Source organism: Amblyraja radiata, chromosome 19 (assembly GCF_010909765.2).
Source record: "Amblyraja radiata isolate CabotCenter1 chromosome 19, sAmbRad1.1.pri, whole genome shotgun sequence".
In the NCBI taxonomy this organism is placed as follows: Eukaryota; Metazoa; Chordata; class Chondrichthyes; order Rajiformes; family Rajidae; genus Amblyraja; species Amblyraja radiata.
In genome coordinates this window covers 46048265-46063046 of record NC_045974.1, presented here as the reverse complement: position 1 = coordinate 46063046, position 14782 = coordinate 46048265, and positions in this window count along the sequence as shown.

The window sequence follows — 14782 nt, the reverse complement described above, 5'->3', positions numbered from 1 at the left end:
ACCAGTCTTATTGTCTCCGACTACATGTTATCTCTATACCGCCCACTCCCCAGAAATTAGTCTGAAGAAGGGTCTCTTGTGTTTTTATGTGGGGGTGGTGGCAAAACCGTTTCCTGTCATTTACCTCGGTGAAGATGTGACGTTTTCCTAGAGGCCTTATCGCCCTTCCTCGCGGCCTAACAATTTGGATAGGTGCGGCCTTTCCCGGAGACGGCCCAGAGCTTCAGCAGCAGGCACGATGCGGATTTCCATCACGGAGCCAGAAGAACGGCTCCGACTGCCGGCCTGCTGACTATAATATTGTGAAGCCGTGGTTTGGGGAGCTTCTAGCAGCAGGAATGGAGCGGACTTTACCATCCCGGAACCAGGGATCCCTTGCCGGGTATCGCCCGGGAAGAACTCCGACCGCTGGCCTGCCTGCTGCTTATAACATTGCGAAGCCGCGGTCTCCAGTAAGAAAGTGGCCGATTCGGGAACTCCAAGCCACCGAGTCGGTCCCATCTGTCCCGACGTCGGAGTTTCGATCATCCCGACGAGAGGGCCTGTACATCGGGCCGTCCGTTGCGGCGACTGTGTAGGGTCAAGGCCCCAAGCCAGGGTGAACAAAAGGAGGAAGATTAACTGAATGTTATTGCCTTCCATCACAGTGATCACTGTGGTAGATGTTTATGTTAAATTATATTGTTCTTTTAATTGTGTTGTGTTCTTTCAATTGTATGGCTGCATGGTAACTCAAATATCACTGTACATTAATTGGTGCATGTGACAATAAATGTGAATCTAAATGTGAATCTGAATCTGACCCGAATCGTCACCCATTCCTTCTCTTCAGAGATACTGCCAGTCCTGCTGAGTTACTCCTGCATTTTTTGTCCACATGCTCCTTATAGGATAACTGTTCGTCCCAGGAAATAGCCAGACAAATCTATTTTGGACCTCTTCCAATATTAGCATGTAATAAATGGTGGATCTAAACTATGAAAAACACATAGTGATACAGCGGAAGAACTGGTCCTGCGTAGGTCATTGCCCATGCAAGAATTTCCAAAATTCAACACCTCACATTTCTATGTGTTAAATTCCACCAAACATTCCTCGGCACACCTGGCCAAACGACCAAGATCCCGCTGCAATTTTTCACAACCATCTTCACTATCTGCAAAACCACCTATTTTTGTATTATCAGCAAATTTGCTCATCTTTCCATGTCTAGAAACATAGAAAATAGGTGCAGGAGTAGGCCATTCGGCTCTTGGAGCCTGTACCGCCATTCAATATGATCATGGCTGATCATCCAACTCCGTATCCTGTACCTGGTTCTCTTCATACCCCCTTTAGCCACACACCTTTAGCCACAAGGGCCACATCTAACTCCCTCTTAAATATAGTCAATGAACTGGCATCAACTACCTTATGTGGCATAAAATTTCAGAGATTCACCACTCTCTGTGTGAAAATTGTTTTTCTCATCTCGGTCCTAAAAGATTTCCCCCTTATCCTTAAACTGCGACCCCTCGTTCTGGACTTCCCCAACATCGGGAACAATCTTCCTGCATCTAGCCTGTCCAACCCCTTAAGAATTTTGTAAGTTTCTATAAGATCTCCCCTCAATCTTCTAAATTCTAGCGAGTACAAGCCGAGTCTATCCAGTCTTTCTTCATATGAAAGTCTTGACATCCCAAGAATCAGTCTGGTGAACCTTCTCTGGTGAACTTCTCTATGGCACGAATGTCTTTCCTCAGATTAGGAGACCAAAATTGTACACAATACTCCAGGTGTGGTCGCACCAAGACCCTGTACAACTGCAGTAGAACCTCCCTGTCCCTATACTCAAATCCTTTTGCTATGAATAGTAACATACCATTCGCTTTCTTCACTGCCTGCTGGACCGTCATGCCTACTTTCAATGACTGGTGAACCATGACACCCAGGTCTCGTTTCATCTCCCCTTTTCCTAATCGGCCACAATTCAGATAACAGTCTACTGTTTTGCCACCAAAGTGGATAACCTCACATGTATCCACATTATATTGCATCTGCCATGCATTTGCCCACTCACCCAGCCTATCCAAGTCACCTTGCAGCCTCCTAGCATCCTCCTCACAGCTAACACTGCCCCCCAGCTTCGTGTCATCCGCAAACTTGGAGATGTTGCATTCAATTCCCTCATCCAAATCATTAATATATATTGTAAATAGCTGGGGTCCCAGCAATGAGCCTTGTGGTACCCCACTAGTCACTGCCTGCCATTCTGAAAAGGACCCATTTACTCCTACTCTTTGTTTCCTGTCTGCCAGCCAGTTCTCTATCCACATCAATACTGAACCCCTAATACCGTGTGCGTTAAGTTTGTATACTAATCTCTTACGTGGGACCTTGTCGAAAGCCTTCTGAAAGTCCAGCTATAACACATCCACTGGTTTTCCCTTATCCACTCTACTAGTTACATCCCCGAAAAATTCTATAAGATTCGTCAGACATGATTTACCTTTCATAAACCCATGCTGACTTTGTCCAATGATTTCACAACTTTCCAAATGTGCTGCTATCCCATCTTTAATAACTGACTAGCAGTTTCCCCACTCCCGATGTTAGACTAACTGGTCTGTAATTCCCCGTTTTCTCTCTCCCACCCTTTTTATAAAGTGGGGTTACATTAGCTACCCTCCAATCCTCAGGAACTACTCCAGAATCTAAAGAGTTTTGAAAAATTATCATTAATGCATCCATTATTTCTGGGGCTATTTCCTTAAGTTCTCTGGGATGCAGCCTATCTGGCCCTGGGGATGTATCGGCCTTTAATCCATTCAATTTACTTAACACCACTTCCCGGCTAAGCTGGATTTCACTCAGCTCCTCCAACTGATTTCACACCCGGTCCCCTGCTTTTTCCGGCAGATTATTTATGTCTTCCTTAGTTAAGACAGAACCAAAGTAGTTATTCAAATGGTCTGCCATGTCCTTGTTCCCCATGAGCAATTTACCTGTTTCTGACTGCAAGGGACCTACATTTGTTTTAACTAATCTTTTTCTCGTCACATATCTATAAAAACTTTTGCAGTCAGTTTTTATGTTCCCTGCCAGTTTTTTTTCATAATCTATTTTCTCTTTACTAATTAAGCCATTTGTCTTACTCTGCTGGACTCTGAATTTCTCCCAGTCTTCTGGTAGGCTGATTTTTCTGGCTAATTTGTATGCTTCATCTTTTGTTTTGATACTATCCCTGATTGCCCTTGTTATCCACGGCTTTACTACCTTCCTTGATTCATTATTTTGCCAAACTGCGATGAACAATTGTTGTAGTTCATTCATGCCGTCTTTAAATGCATTCCATTGCATATCCACCGTCAACCCTTTAAGAATCAATTGCCAGTCTATCTTGCCCAATTCACGTCTCATACCCTCAAAGTTACCTTTCTTTAAGTTCAGAACCCTTGTTTCTGAATTAATTATGTCACTCTCCATCCTAATGAAGAACTCAACCATATTATGGTCACTCTTGCCCAAGGGGCCACGCACAAAAATACTGCTAACTACCCCTTCCTCATTACTCAATACCCAGTCTAGAAAAGCCTGCTCTCTCGTTGGTACCACTACATGTTGGTTTAGAAAACTATCCCGCATACATTCCAAGAAATCCTCTTCCTCAGCACCCCTGCCAAATCTATATGTAGACTGAAGTCACCCATTATCACTATTTTACCTTTGTTGCACGCATTTCTAATTTCCAGTTTGATGCCATCCCCAATGCCACTACTACTGTTAGGTGGCCTGTACACAACTCCCCCTAACGTTTTCTGCCCCTTAGTGTTTCGCAACTCTACCCATATCGATTCCACATCCTCCAAGCTAATGTCCTTCCTTTCTATCGCGTTAATCTCCTCTCTAACCAGTAACGCTACCCCACCTCATTTTCCTTTCTGTCTATCCCTCCTGAATATTGAATATCCCTGGATGCTCAGCTCCCAGTCTTGGTCACCGTGAAGCCATGTCTCCATGATCCCAACTATATCGTAGTCATTAATAGCTATCTGCAAATTTAACTCATCCACCTTATTACGAATGCTCCTTGCATTGAGACACAAAGCCTTCAGGCTTGTTTTTACATCACTCTTACCCCTTGTACAATAATGTTGAAAAGTGGCCCTTTTTGATTTTTGCCCTGGATTTGTCTGCCTGCCACTTTGACTTTTCACCTTGCTACCTATTGCCTCTACCCTAATTTTACACCTCTCTGTCTCTTTGCTCACACATTTAAGACACCCTTACACTTTAACTCCATCCTTAACTATGCCATTTGACACCCCACAGTTCAGTTTAAAACCACCCGTGTAGCAGTGGAAAACCTGCCTGCCAGAATGCTGGTCCCCCACCTATTAAGGTGCAATCCTTCCCTTTTGTACAATTCCCCCTTACTCCAAAACAGATCCCAGTCATCTAAGAATCTAAATCCCTGCACCGTACACAAGTTCCACAGCCACACATTCAGGTCCCATATCTCCCTGTTCCTGCTCTCGCCAGCACGAGGAACTGGAAGCACACCAGAGATAACAACCCTGGAGGTCCTGCTTTTCAGCATTTTTCCGAACTCTCTAAAGTCACGCTGCAGAATATTCATCCCCTTCTTTCCGACATCGTTTGTGCCGACATGCACTACCACTTCCGGTTGTTCACCTTTGCCCTTGAGGATTTTCTGCACTCTGTCCATGACAACGCAATGGAAAGGAAGGACATTAGTTTGGAGGATGTGGAATCGGTATGGGTAGAGCTGCGAAACGCTAAGGGGCAGAAAACACTGGTGGGTGTTGTGTACAGGCCACCTAACAGTAGTAGTGAAGTTGGAGATGGTATCAAACAGGAAATTAGAAATGCGTGCGACAAAGGCAAACCCGTTATAATGGGTGACTTCAATCTACATATAGATTGGGTGAATCAAATTGGCAGGGGTGCTGAGGAAGAGGATTTCTTGGAATGTATGCGGGATAGTTATCTAAATCAACATGTAGAGGAACCAACGAGAGAGCAGGCTATTTTAGACTGGGTATTGAGTAATGAGTAAGGGTTAGTTAGCAGTCTTGTTGTACGTGCCCCATTGGGCAAGAGTGACCATAATATGGTTGAGTTCTTCATTAGGATGGAGAGTGACATTGTTAATTCAGAAACAATGGTTCTGAACTTAGAAAGGTAACTTTGAGGGTATGAGACGTGAATTGGCCAAGATTGACTGGCTATTAATTCTAAAAGGGTTGACGGTGGATATGCAATGGAAGACATTTAAAGACTGCATGGATGAACTACAAAAATTGTTCATCCCAGTTTGGCAAAAGAATAAATCAGGGAAGGTAATGCATCCGTGGATAACAAGGGAAATCAGGGATAGTATCAAAGCGAAGGATGGTGCGTACAAATTAGCCAGAAAAAGCAGCATACCGGAGGACTGGGAGAAATTCAGAGACCAGCAGAGGAGGACAAAGGGCTTAATTAGGAAAGGAAAAATAGATTATGAAAGAAAACTGGCAGGGAACATAAAAACTGACTGCAAAAGTTTTTATAGATATGTGAATAGAAAGAGATTAGTTAAAACAAATGTAGGTCCCTTGCAGTCAGAAACAGGTGAGTTGATCATGGGGAACAAGGATATGGCGGACCAATTGAATAACTACTTTGGTTCCGTCTTCACTAAGGAAGACATAAATAATTTGCCGGAAATAGCAGGGGACCGCGGGTCAAAGGAGTTGGAGGAATTGAGTGAAATCCAGGTTAGCCGGGAAGTGGTGTTGGGTAACTTGAATGGATTAAAGGCCGATAAATCCCCAGGGCCAGATAGGCTGCATCCCAGAGTACTTAAGGAAGTAGCTCCAGAAATAGTGGATGCATTAGTAATAATCTTTCAAAACTCTTTAGATTCTGGAGTAGTTCCTGAGGATTGGCGGGTAGCAAACGTAACACCACTTTTTAAGAAGGGAGGGAGAGAGAAAACGGGGAATTACAGACCAGTTAGTCTAACATCGGTAGTGGGGAAACTGCTAGAGTCAGTTATTAAAGATGGGATAGCAGCACATTTGGAAAGTGGTGAAATCATTGGACAAAGTCAGCATGGATTTACAAAAGGTAAATCATGTCTGACGAATCTTATAGAATTTTTCGAGGATGTAACTAGTAGCGTGGATAGGGGAGAACCAGTGGATGTGGTGTATCTGTACTTCCAGAAGGCTTTCGACAAGGTCCCACATAAGAGATTAGAATACAAACTTAAAGCACACGGCATTGGGGGTTCAGTATTGATGTGGATAGAGAACTGTCTGGCAAACAGGAAGCAAAGAGTAGGAGTAAATGGGTCATTTTCACAATGGCAGGCAGTGACTAGTGGGGTACCGCAAGGCTCAGTGCTGGGACCTCAGCTATTTACAATATATATTAATGATCTGGATGAGGGAATTGAAGGCAATATCTCCAAGTTTGCGGATGACACTAAGCTGGGGGGCAGTGTTAGCTGTGAGGAGGATGCTAGGAGACTGCAAGGTGACTTGGATAGGTTGGGTGAGTGGGCAAATGTTTGGCAGATGCAGAATAATGTGGATAAATGTGAGGTTATCCATTTTGGTGGCAAAAACAGGAAAGCAGACTATTATCTAAATGGTGGCCGACTAGGAAAAGGGGAGATGCAGCGAGACCTGGGTGTCATGGTACACCAGTCATTGAAAGTAGGCATGCAGGTGCAGCAGGCAGTGAAGAAAGCGAATGGTATGTTAGCTTTCATAGCAAAAGGATTTGAGTATAGGAGCACGGAGGTTCTACTGCAGTTGTACAGGGTCTTGGTGAGACCACACATGGAGTATTGCGTACGGTTTTGGTCTCCAAATCTGAGGAAGGACATTATTTCCCTAGAGGGAGTGCAGAGAAGGTTCACCAGTCTGATTCCTGGGATGTCAGGACTGTCTTATGAAGAAAGACTGGATAGACTTGGTTTATGGGTGGTAAAGAAAGCTTTTGATGTGCTGGCCTTTATAAATCAGAGCATTGAGTATAGAAGTTGGGATGTAATGTTAAAATTGTACAAGGCATTGGTGAGGCCAATTCTGGAGTATGGTGTACAATTTTGATCGCCTAATTATAGGAAGGATGTCAACAAAATAGAGAGAGTACAGAGGAGATTTACTAGAATGTTGCCTGGGTTTCAGCAACTAAGTTACAGAGAAAGGTTGAACAAGTTAGGGCTTTATTCTTTGGAGCGCAGAAGGTTAAGGGGGGACTTGATAGAGGTTTTTAAAATGATGAGAGGGATAGACAGCGTTGACGTGGAAAAGCTTTTCCCACTGAGAGTAGGGAAGATTCAAACCAGGGGACATGACTTGAGAATTAAGGGACTGAAGTTTAGGGGTAACATGAGGGGGAACTTCTTTACTCAGAGAGTGGTAGCTGTGTGGAATGAGCTTCCAGTGAAGGTGGTGGAGGCAGGTTCGTTTTTATCATTTAAAAATAAATTGGATAGTTATATGGATGGGAAAGGAATGGAGGGTTATGGTCTGAGCGCAGGTATATGGGACTAGGGGAGATTATGTGTTCGGCACGGACTAGAAGGGTCGAGATGGCCTGTTTCCGTGCTGTAATTGTTATATGGTTATATGGTTATATGGTTATACTCTCCAGAATTTAGGAGATTGAGAGGGGATCTTATAGAAACTTATAAAATTCTTAAGGGGTTGGACAGGCTAGATGCAGGAAGATTGCTCCCGATGTTGGGGAAGTCCAGGACAAGGGGTCACAGCTTAAGGATAAGGGGGAAATCCTTTAAAACCGAGATGAGAAGAACTTTTTTTCACACAGAGAGTGGTGAATCTCTGGAACTCTCTGCCACAGAGGGTAGTCGAGGCCAGTTCATTGGCTATATTTAAGAGGGAGTTAGATGTGGCCCGTGTGGCTAAGGGGATCAAAGGGTATGGAGAGAAGGCAGGTACGGGATACTGAGTTGGATGATCAGCCATGATCATATTGAATGGCGGTGCAGGCTCGAAGGGCCGAATGGCCTACTCCTGCACCTAATTTCTATGTTTCTATGTTTCTATGACATCCTGGATCCTGGCACCAGGAAGGCAGCACACCATGCTCGAATCCCGGCTGTTGCCGCAGAAACCCCTGTCCGTACCTCTCACAATGGAGTCTCCAACTACAATGGCGTTGCCTGATGTTGGCCTATTTGGTTTTGGCTCAACAGCCCTATTTGCTTCGCAAGCCAGTCCACCGCTCAGTGTAATAACGTCTTCTGTCCAGAGAGCTTCTAAGTGGGTGAACCTGTTCACAAGAGATTCAACACCCGGGGACCTTTGCATTCCATGCTTCCCTCCCTTTCTCACCGTCACCCACCTTCTCTCTCCAAGTACCTTCGGTGTAACAATCTGACTGTAGGACGTGTCGAGGAACGACTCAATTTCTCGGACGAACCTTAGGTCATCCACTTGCTTCTCCAGTTGCCCAACACGGTCCTTCAGGAGCTTTACCTGGATGCACTTCTCACATTTGTAGCAGCCATATGCACCAGCAGTGTCCTTGACCTCCCATATGCTGCAATCATCACCCTGAATTAGCTTGCCTGACATCTCCTTCTTTCGTCTCTCCCTCTCCAGCGTTTTGCGTAGCCTCCTCTCCTCAGCCTCCTCGCCGAAGACCCTCGAGCCAAAGACTCACACTTTTCTCACAGGGCCGTTCTCTCACTGCCGCTCCCTAAGAGCCGTCTTGTTTTATTGACTGATCAATTGCCTAATTTACCAATTTACAAACCAAATTCCTCAGTTTTCAACAGTTTTCAACAGTTTCCCCCTCTGACTCACTTCTAATTCTCCTCCCACTCGGGCTAGAGCCAATCGGTGTTTTCTCCTACTTCTCTTTGTATGTAAGCAAGCAAGATTTCCATTGTCCTATCTGGGACACATGACAATAATATCCTCTTGACTCTTGTATGTTCTCATCCACATCATTGAAAAAAAATCCGTATGTTCTGGATGTGGTCGTTTTGGAGAGAGCGGAATTTATTGCCTGTGCTGTGTGCCACTTCACCAGCTGGCCATGAACGCAGTAACCACAAGGCCCGACGTTATGTATCAGTGCCTCCGGCATAGAGGCCCATCTCACCGTGACTCTGGGCATGGAGGATACCATGCACCTGTCTATGGCACCTGTGAACAGATGGGCATTACGCCTGGACATTGCAAGCACAGGGATGCTGATGTAAAACATTGCAGGAACCTGTCACCTACTTGGGAAGTGGTGGCGGCAGAGCGCCGTAGCTGATGCATTGTGGTTATCGATTGTGGTTACTAGCCAGCGGGTACGTTGCGGGGTGTTCTGGGAGATTCTGTGGTGCAGAGCAAAGAACATAGAGCGTAAGCCTGCTGTACCTGCATGCTTACTTTCATTGACTGGTGAACAAGGACCCCCCAGATCCCGTTGCACTTCCCCTTTTCGACACCATTTAGATAATATATCCTCACATTTATCCACGTTAAACTGCCATGCATCTGTCCACTCACTCAACCTGTCTAAGTCACCTGCATTCCAATAGTATCCTCCTCACAGTTCACACTGCCACACAGCTTTGTGTCATGAGCAAATTTGCTAATATTACATGTAAACCTTTCATCTAAATCATTAATATCCATCTATCTATACTATTACTAAAACATTCATCTTGTCCTCTTCCGGTTTGCGTTGTTTTTAAATTTCCGTAAAATGGCACCCTATATCGCTAGGAGTTTCGCCACCTCACTCGCCATTCTCCTCTGCTCCAAATAATCTTATAGCGGGGCAAGATGGCCTACTCCTACGCAAAACACGTAATTTGGCAGATTCATGGGTAATTATAGGACCGATTTTAGCAACCAGCCTCCGCTATCTTGCCTCCGCCATAGAAACATAGAAACATAGAAAGTAGGTGCGAGAGTAGACCACCAGGTCCGTCGAGCCCGCACCGCCATTCGCTCATGGCTGAACACTAAACAGACACACTTACCCACAAACAGTAGACACAAGACACAGAACACAAGACACTACCCTCCCCTTTATACCGCTATCACCCCTCTCCACCCCAAGAACCGCGTGATCTCCTGGGGGAGGCAAAAAAACGGATAAAAACCCAGGTCCAATTCGGGAAAAAAAATCCGGGAAATTCCTCTCCGACCCCAATCCAGGCGATCGACACTTGTCCAGGAGATCACTCAGGTCTTACTATACTAACCATACCTAGGTCCAGATCCCTGCCCTCTCCCCGTAGCCCCTTATCCCCTCGGCAGCTAAAAAACCATCTATTTTAGACTTAAATATATTTAACGTTTCTGCTTCCACTGCTCCCTGGGGCAGTGAATTCCATAAATTAACCACCCTCTTGGTGAAGAAGTTCTTCCTCATCTCAGTTTTAAAAGAGCCCCCCCTTATTCTGCAACTATGTCCCCTAGTTCTAGTTTCCCCGATCATTGGGAACATCCTCGGTGCATCCACCCGATCAAGGCCCCTCACGATCTTATATGTTTCAATGAGATCGCCTCTCATTCTCCTAAACTCCAAAGAGTAGAGCTCCAGCTTACTTAACCTTTCCTCATATGTCAATCCCCTCATTGCAGGAATTAATCTTGTAAACCTTCGCTGCACTGCCTCCAGGGCTAGTACATCCTTTCTTAAGTATGGACCCCAGAACTGTACACAGTATTCCAAATGTGGTCTCACTAATACTGTGTACAGCTGCAGCAAGACCTCCGTGTTTTTATACTCAATCCCCCTAGCAATAAAGGCCAAAACTCCATTGGCCTTCCTGATTGCTTGCTGCACCTGCATACTGACTTTTAGTGATTCATGTACTAATACCCCTAGATCCCTTTGCGTTGCATTACAACGCAGCTCCTCCTCATTTAGAAAATAACTTGCCCTATCATTTTTTCCCCAAAGTGAATGACTTCACATTTATTAGTATTAAATTTCATCTGCCAAGTTGTTGCCCACTCACCTAGCTTATCTATATCCATTTGCAGACTCTTCCTATCCTCCTCATCCCCAACTTTTCCTCCCATTTTTGTATCGTCCGCAAATTTTGATATATTACACTTGGTTCCCTCCTCCAAATCATTTATATAAATTGTGAACAACTGGGGTCCCAGCACCGACCCTTGCGGAACCCCGCTAGTTACCGGTTGCCATCCCGAGTATGAACCATTTATCCCCACTCTCTGCTTCCTATTTGTCAGCCAATCCTCTACCCATGCTAATATATTACCCCCAATCCCATAATTTTTTATTTTTAGCAATATTCTCTTATGTGGCACCTTGTCAAAAGCCTTTTGGAAGTCCAAGTATACCACATCCACCGGTTCCCCTTTATCCACCCGGGTTGTTACTTCCTCAAAGAATTCGAGCAGATTCGTTAAACAGGATTTCCCCTTCACAAAACCATGCTGGTTCTGTCCGATGAAGTCATGTTTATCCAAGTGCCCCGTTAGTGTTTCTTTAATAATTGTCTCTAACATTTTACCCACCACCGATGTTAGACTAACCGGTCTATAGTTACCCGCCTTCTGTCTACTTCCTTTTTTAAATATAGGTGTTACATTGGCCATTTTCCAATCCACTGGGACCGTTCCTGCCTCCAGGGAGTTTTGGAAAATTATCACCAATGCATCCACAATCCCCACCGCTATCTCCCTCAAGACCCTTGGATGTAATCCATCAGGCCCAGGGGATTTATCCTCCTTCAGTCTCATTAATTTCCCTAATACCACCTCCTTGGTGATCTTAATAGTATTTAGCTCCTCCATTCCTACCGCCCCCTGATTATCCAGCGTTGGAATATTTTTTGTGTCTTCTATGGTGAAGACTGATACAAAATACTCGTTTAATGCCTTTGCCATTTCCATGTTCCCCACCAACAACTCTCCAGTCTCACCCTCCAATGGACCAACGTTCACCTTAGCCACCCTTTTTCTTTTTATATAGCTATAAAAACTCTTACTATTAGTTTTTATGTTGTTCACTAAATTCCTTTCATAGTCTATTTTCCCCGTCTTAATTAATCTCTTAGTTATTCTTTGCTGACCTTTAAATGCTTCCCAATCCTCTACCCTCCCACTATCTCTGGCTACCTTATATGCCCTTGCCTTCAGCCGAATACTATCCTTTATAGTTTTACTGAGCCATGGCTGACTGTTCTTACCCTTACCCCTTTTTTTCTTCATAGGAATAAATTTTTCTTGAAGGTTATACAGTAGATCCTTAAACGTACACCACTGCTCATGTACCGTCTTATTCTTGAGTCTGCTATCCCAGTCAACTTTGATCAGCTCAGTCCTCATACCTTCATAATCCCCCTTATTTAGACTAAGCACCCTAGCCTGAGTTTCAACCTGCTCCCCTTCTATTTGAATATGGAATTCGACCATATTGTGGTCACTTGTTCCCAACGAGTCCCTAACTATGACATTTTTAATCAATCCTGCTTCATTACACAGGACCAGATCCAAGATTGCCTCCCCCCTTGTCGATTCTGTGACATACTGTTCTAGGAACCCGTCTCTAATACATTCTATAAACTCTTCCTCTAGTCTACCCTGCCCAGTTTGGTTTGCCCAATTAATATGAAAATTGAAGTCCCCCATGATTACAGCAGTTCCCTTTTTACATGCGTCAACTATTTGCAGATTTATGTTCTGACTAACAGCGTCACAGCTATTTGGAGGTCTATAAATTACACCCACTAGTGTTTTTTTCCCCTTGTTATTCTCTATCTGTACCCAAGCTGTTTCACTATCCTGATCCTTCAACGCAATATCCTTCCTCTCTATTGCCGTTATTCCCTCCCTTATTAAAAGGGCCACCCCTCCTCCCTTTCTTTCCTGTCTATCTTTTCTAATTGTCGAGTACCCCTCTATATTTAACTCCCAGTCCTGATCCCCTTGCAGCCATGTCTCCGTAATGGCCACGATATCATAACCATATATACTTAATTGCACAGTTAATTCATTTATCTTATTTCGAATACTCCGTGCATTTAGATAAAGCACTTTCAGAGCATCTTGCTTCCGGCCAAAGATCGGATCTTTGCTTCCACCTCTGCTCTCGAATCCAAAGTGTAACAATAGGATTGTTTATTTAAGTACTGTTGTACGGGGGACTGGTTTAGAGGTGACACCGGGGGCGCGGCCCAGTTCGGATGATGACTGCACAAAGACAATAAAGTTCAAGTAAGCAAGACTGCTTTAATCGTCCATTATGTATAGTCCAGATAGAGACAGAACATAATGAAACATGGTGGCAGCGGTGGGATGGACGTCGAAAATTGTCAGAATTAACTAGAAAAGTGAAAGTTTAGCTAGCTAGCAGCAGGCTAACGTTAGCCTTACAGAAGCCGGCAAAGAAGAAAATGCAGTTGAACAATTGAAGCCAGTAGCTTGTTTTCAGTGGGCCCGTAGCCAACAGCACACCAAAGACACAACAAAGCACAAAAGATAAGCAGTTAGCCTTCAGCATCGGCAAAGAAAAAAAACAACAGATAGCTGACAGCGATGGAAGGGCTAAAATCCCCTGGAACTTTGGTTTTGGACTCCAACAACTTGGCGAAGTCATGGAAAAGTTGGAAGGAGGAGTTCACACTGTACATAGACCTTACCATGCCAGACGCCGAAGAGAACACAAAAGTCAAGCTATTCAACTATCTCATCGGAGAAAAAGGCAGAGAACTTTGGGCAACTTTGTCGAGTGCTAGCCCTTCAGCGAGGACCACAGTGAGTTCAATGATCATACAGTTTGACAAGTACTGCAACCCAAAGGTGAACGAGACTATGGAAAGGTACCGATTCTTCATGAGGAACCAAGGATTGGATGAAAACGTGGACAGCTATGTAACAGACTTAAAAATACTTGCTAGTAGTTGCAATTTTGGGGACATTAGAGATTCATTGATTAGAGATCGACTTGTGTGTGGTACAAATAGCTCAACACTGAGGGAGAGATTACTCAGGGAAGAGAAGCTGACTCTTGAGACATGCCTGCACATTTGTAGAGCTACAGAGCTGTCAAGGGAGAATAGCAGAACACTGCAAGGACAGACAGTGGAGGAGGTACATGCACTGAAACAGGCAGAAGAGAGACAAAAAGACAATGAGATACTGTGCAAGTTTTGTGGTAGAACACACGAGAGGAATAAGAAAAAATGCCCAGCTTTTGGAAAAAAGTGTAAGAAGTGTGGACAGGAAAATCATTTTGCAGCTCAGTGCAGATCGAGACAAGAGAGCTGTAGGAAAACTAAGAAAGTGCATGCAGTTACAGAGCAGACTAGTGCCAGTGACTCTTATGAGGATGTCAACTGTATAACTGAAGCAAATAGAGAGGATGAAACTATAAACCAGGTTAAAAACAGCCACAGTCAGGGCCAGCAGCTCTTTGCAGGAATGAAGATAGGGGAAAAGTTAGTTGACTTCCAGATAGACTGTGGGGCCACCTGTAATATCATCCCCATCGATCTACTAAACCCAGACACACAGTTAGAGCACACTGAGAATGTGCTAGTGATGTATAACAAGACCAAGTTGACTCCTCTGGGTACATGTAAGGTTAAGGTCAGAAACCCCAGAAACAACAAGCTGTACCGACTAGTTTCAAGTGGTTGACCAGAGTAGCAGAATCCCTGTACTGGGCAGAAAAGCCAGCGAGGCAATGAAGTTGATCAAAGTACAGTACGAGAATATTCTGGCTATAGACAACATAGTGAAGAAAGAGCCGAGCCCAGTGACAAAGGGAGAAAGTG